This window comes from Carlito syrichta, unplaced genomic scaffold, assembly GCF_000164805.1.
Source record: "Carlito syrichta isolate Samal-C Ts95f unplaced genomic scaffold, Tarsius_syrichta-2.0.1 Scaffold311498, whole genome shotgun sequence".
Lineage (NCBI taxonomy): Eukaryota > Metazoa > Chordata > Mammalia > Primates > Tarsiidae > Carlito > Carlito syrichta.
The window spans coordinates 71,963-77,952 of record NW_007255594.1 but is presented as its reverse complement, the minus strand read 5'-3'; positions in this window follow the sequence as shown (position 1 = coordinate 77,952).

The window sequence follows — 5,990 nt, the reverse complement described above, 5'->3', positions numbered from 1 at the left end:
CCCCAGGAAGGCGCCTCGGCCTCCCCTCCTTGCACACCCCTCTAGGCCCCCGCCCCTCCCCGAGGTCCACATCTGGCCTGAGTACTCAGCTTTCTGGCCATAAATCTCCCCTGCTGCCCCATGGCATCTTCTCGGGTTTCAGCTCCCGCCCCCCCCACATCTTGGGGAGGGGGTTCCAGGAAGGCGCTGCGGCCCCCTCCCTTGGTCTGTCAGAGGCCCCAGAGAAATCCTTGGCAGTGGTGCACACGATCCTTCCGGTCCGAGTCTTGGGTGAGCTGTGGTTTGCAGCAGGTGGCTGCAGAGTTTTAATTGGATTTCCCCCTTTTCTGTTCACACCCCCCCCCCCCATCAGGGCCCTGTGTCCCCTGCGGTGCAGTGGGAGGGACTCCATCCTTGGGGCCTGGCTCTTGGGGATGACGGGCTGCTCCTCAACTTGCCCGCCTGGTGCCCCTCTTTGACATACCCTGGGCATCGTGCTCAGCCCCCAGGGACCCCCTCGGACCCCTGCAGCCTCTCCCGTGGCTTTTTTGTCCCTTCACAGCCGGTGCAGCCCAGCCCATGGCACCCCCACACTCCCACCTGGAAGCACAGACAGTGGGCTCTAGCTGGTCCTGGGGCGAGTCCACTCTCCCCCTGCAGAATTTTTTTTTTTGAGTCAAGGTCTCACTCTGTTGCCCAGGCTGGAGTGCAGTGGCACCATTGCGGCTCACATCAGCCTCAACCTCCTGGGCTCAGGCGATCCTCCCACCTCAGCCTTCCAAGTAGCTGGGACTACAGGCGCCTGCCAGCAAGCCCAGCTCATCTTTTTATATTTTGGTAGAAATGAGGTCTCGCTGTGTTGCCCAGGCTAGTCTCAAACTCCTGGTCTCAAGCCATCCTTCTGCCTCGGCCCCCCAAGTGCTGGGGCTACAGGCATGAGCCGTCGAGTCAGGTCCTCCCTGTGGAATTTGCTTTACAGCGCCTTAGCTTCTGGTCATCTGCACACCTGGGAAGCTGTTTGCTTGAACCAAAGCAGGCAGTCTCAGGGCGACTGCCAGGACTCTGGGAGAGAATCGTCTCAGCTGGTGCTACTCAGAGTTGCTCTCTGGCCCCGAGCTGATCTGCCAAGAGGGAAGACTGAAAGGGAAGGTGAGCATTTAGAAACGCTTCTAGCGGTTGGCAGGGCTGCCATGCTTCAGGTTTTTGATGTTTCCGAGGGTAGCTCCAGTCTTGGAAGTTGGTGGTTGGAACCAAGGAAATTCTTACACAGTTTTAGTTCAAGCTGGAGGACTTGTCTCACGGAGCAGGGTCCAGATAGCTGGGTGTTCCTGGAATCTGGAGGAGAGTCGTGTGTGGTGAGAAGTAGGTCCTAGTCCTCAGTCCAGGATGGACGGGAGGTGAAATAGCTTGGCCTTTGCATGGATCGGCTAAGACGTGCCGGCCTCTGCATTCCAAGCCTACAAGGAAGTCCCTGCCTGGAACTTTCAAGGGCTTCTTAGGGGAAGCTGAAGGGATCTTTAAATTTTTTTTTTTTTGAGTTAGGGTCTCACTTGGTTGTCCAGCTGGCGTGCAGTGGCATGCTCAAAACTGCCCGTAGCCTTTTCCTCCTGGGCCCAGATGCATCTCCCGCCTCAGCCTCCTGTGTAGATGGGACTAGAGGTGTGTGCCACCATGCCTGGCTAATTTTTGTTGATTTTTTTTTTTGGTAGAGATGGGTCTCGCCTTGTTGCCCAGGCTGGAATCTTTAGATTTGATATGGGACCTTGAGGAGTTAGGGGCTTGGTGATAAAGGCCCGAGGAAAGCTCAGGGTTTCTTGGGGGATTTGAATGAGGACGCTTTGTTGTTTGGCGTGGGGAGTGAGAGGGCTGTTGGAGTTTGTGGCAGGAGCACCCAGGGATGCTTGGGGTGAGGCCCAGAGGGGAGGCTTTGTGGAGCGGACAGGAACGCTCTAGGGGTCCTGGGAAAGCACAGAGGGAAGAGTGGGCTCAGGAGTGTGGACCCTGGAAGTTTGGAGGGATACAGCGGAGGCTGGGGAAATGTTGGGGGTTTCTTAGGCAGATGGGAAGGGCTTCTGGACACCTGTCGCATAAGGACCCAGGGTTTTGGGTTATCAGAGAAGGCCAGAGGGAGGCTCTAGGCCTTGGTGGGGAAGGCCCCTGAGAAGTATTGGGGTTCACAGCAGGGCAGAAGAGTATTTGGGGTTCCATGCACGAGCCAGAGGGGACCTGTGAGATTCAGTGGACGAGGACCAAGGGGCTGCAGCGTCCTCCTGAAAGGGAGGCTCGGAGTTGCCTCACCCAAGGAGACGGAAGCCCCTGCAGTCTCTTGTCGGCTCTCAAGTATCCTGTGTCAGGGGGACGTCTGGCTGAATCCCTCAGCCTGTCCACTAAAACTTGCTCCTTGATGCCAAAACCTTCCTTCTGGCTTCCCTGGCCCTCTCCGCACGGGCGTGGCCATGCCGTACAGTGGGAGCTCATGGGGGTCTTAACTCAGAGCCCGCAGTCCTGGACCTTCTCGGAGTGAATCCAAATGACTTTTCCAGTCCGTTCCCTGCGGTTCCCCGCGTGGAGGTGATAGATGTCCCTCTGGCTCCCGCCATGCACGTAATGGCGCTCTGGCCCCTGTGCCAGGTCCCCTTCCTCCTGCCCCGGCTCTTCTCCAAGGCTTTTTTTTTGGGGGCAGGATCACACTCTGTTGCCCAGGCTGGAGTGCAGTGGCACGATCACAGCTTACTGTAGCCTCCATCTTCTGGACTTAGGCGAACCTCCTGCCTCAGCCTCCTGAGTAGGTAGGGCTGCAGATATGTGCGACAGTCAGCTAATTTTTTAAAATTATTTTTTGTAGAGACGAAGTCTCTCTGTGTTCTCAGGTGGTCTTAAATTCCTGGGCTCAAGCAGCCCTCCTGCCTTGGCCTCTCAAAGTGCTGGGATGACAGTGAGCCGCCATGCCTGGGACCACGCATCTCTCTAGGGCCGGCGAGTGTCTTGTGTCTCGGAGGAGGCCTTGTGTGACCCCTTCACCCAGCGGCCTTCCCGCTCTGGTGCCCCCCGTGTTGCCTCCGGCCCCCCCTTGTTTTCCTTTTGCTGTGTCGTGGGTGACATCAGTGCTCACGCTTTGACCTGACTTTTCAGTGTTCCCGTGTCTCTCCACTAGATCGTGGTGCTCCGGGGGACAGGGCCCCGGTGGCCTCTGTGTTGTATCTTCGTTGCTTGGGAAACACAAGGCCGCTAGTCTAAAGGCTGTTCTCTGAGTTGGGGCCACGCATCCGTAGCATGCACTGCCCCCTGTCTGGCCCAGCCCTTGGTGGACACAGGCCCACATCAGGGCAAGTTGCCTTCTCCCAGGGGACGGCCTCCCAAGGTGTCTGTTTGCCACCATTTCCGGAAGCCCTCTTCCTCGACTGACCCTCTCCCACTTGGCCAGCAAAGGAGTGGGAAGGGTTGGCGTCAGGTGGTTGGATGCTCACAGGTCTCTGGTGTGATGGGTCCGTTTTACTGACCAGGAGATAAAAGCACAGAGAGGTTAGGAAACTTGTCCGGTAACACACATTCTAGACTCTAGGCACCAGTAGCCGCTCTGCCTGGCCGCTGCTGGGTTGACACTGCCAGGCCCAGATGCCCCTCGGGGAGCCGCCTGTCTGCCTGTCTCTCTCCCTTCCTCAGTCCTTATCTGATCGGGGTGACTCCCCCACCCACCCACACCCTGGGCGCCCCTCTTAGCAATTTGAGTTTCCCCCTCCTCTGGCTGGGGGCCGAAGCTCGCCTGCTTGGAGACCGAGCGGCGCTCAGGTTGGGCCCTCTGTGTGGGCCGGTGCCTCCCTTTGTCCCCTCCTCCCCTCCTGAGCAGGGCTGACCCCGTTCTCAGGCTGGTCCGGGGCGTAGGAAGGGGTTGCAGATGAAAGGTGGTTTATAAATATAAGGCGATGATTATTTATTTGACAGGGACAGCTGCCTGCGGTAAAGAACGTAATCTAGTAATCCTTTTGTGAAAATCAGATCCGAGGCTCGGCACGCCACCCGAAACAGCAAAGGCGGTTCCCCTCCCTCCCCTTCCCCGCCCCCGCCCGCCGGGCTCTCTTCCACACGGGCTGGTGAGCTCCCGTGTCCCTGCCCTCCTTGCCCTGTGGTGTACACAGGCACACACACGTGTTCTTTTGGTCGTGTTAACGTCTTACGTAACAAACATTGAAACCAGGAAGTTAACATTGCTGTATTATTTAGTATAATTTATTTTAGAGACAGGGTCTTGTTCTGTCTCCCTTGCTGGAGTGCAATGGGGTGATCTCAGTTCACTGTAGCCTGACGCTTCTGGCCTCAAGCGATCCTCCTGCCTCGGCCTCCCTAGCAGCTGAGACCACAGGTGCCATAATGCCCGGCTAGCTTTTCTATTTCGCATAGAGATGGGGTCTCGCTGTGTTGCCCAGGCTGGTCTCAAACTCTTGGGCTCAAGGGATCCTCCTGCCTTAGCCTCTCTGAGTGCTAGGATGACAGATGTGAGCCACTGCACCTGGCCGGAAATGATGTTATTAACTAAACAATAACTTTGATGGGATTTCACATTTTCCACTAATGCCCTTTTTCTTTTTTTAAAAAAGTTTTAGCCAGGTGTGGTAGCACACACCTATAGTTCCGGCTACTTGGAAGGCTGAGGCGGAAGGATTGCCGGAGCCCAGCAGGTCGAGGCTGCAGTGGCTGGGAGCGGCCACTGCACTCCAGTCTGAGTGACAGAGTGAGACTCCAACTCAAAAAAAAAAATAGAGATGGGGTGGGACATGTTGGTTACACTTTTAATCCAGCACTTTGGGAGGCTGAGGCGGGAGGATTGCTTGAGCCTAGGAGGTTGAGACAGCCTAGGCAATACAGCAGGGCCTTGTGTCTACAAAAAAAAAAAAAATTAACTGGGCGTAATGGTGCACGCCTATAATCCCAGCTACTCAGTAGGCTGAAGGGAATGATTGCCTGAGCCCAGGAGTTGGAGGCTGTGGTGAGCTATGGCTGTGCCACTGTACTCCAGTCTGGGTGACAGAATGAGACACTGACTCAAAATCAATCAATCAATCAATCAGTCAGAGACAGGGTCTTGATATGTTGCCCAGGCTAGTCTTGAACTCCTAGACTCAAGCCATCCTCCCACCTTGGCCTCCCAAAATGCTGGGACTAGGGGTATGGGTCACTGCACCCAGCCTAATGCCCTTTTTCTATTCCATGAGGCTACGCTGCATTCACTTGTACTGTCTCTTTAGACTCCTCTGTCCTGTGACAGTTCTTCAGTTTTTCCTTGTCTTTCGTGACCTTGACCATATTGAAGAGTGCTGGTCGGTCACTTTGTAGAACATCGCTCACCCTGGCTTTGTTTTCTTGTGATTAGATCAAGGTTGGGCGTTGCTGGCGAGACTGTTGCAGAAATGGAGCTGTGTCCTTCCCAGTGCATTGTGCCAAGGGGTACGTGATGTCAGTCCCCCTTGATGTCTTACTACTGGTGATGTTGTCCTGACCCCCTGGAGAAAATGCCATTGACTAAGGGTTTCTACTATAAAGTGACTGTTTAAGTCTTTATAACTAATGAATGTCTTGAGGGCAGGTACTTTGAGACTACCCTACTTTTCCTCAAACTTTTGCCCACAAATGTTTGCATCCATCAGTGGTTGTTGTCTGTAATTGTTATTATTGTGGTATCTGCCTAATGGTAACGTTCTATTTCTCTCATTTCTTCTGCATTTATTAATTGGGATTCTCCAGGAAGGAAGAGCTGTCCCTTCTCTCCTACTTATTTATTTATTCAGTTTGAATATTTTTTTTTTTTGAGTTGGAGTCTCACTCTGTTGCCCAGACTGGAGTGCAGTGGCTGCTCCCGGCCACCACAGCCTCGACCTGCTGGGCTCCGGCGATCCTTCTGCCTCAGCCTTCCAAGTAGCCGGAATTACAGGCATGCGCTACCACGCCCACTGGTGTTTTGATTTATTGTAGAGATGAGGTCTCGTTGCCCAGGCGGGTCTCAAACCCACGGGCTC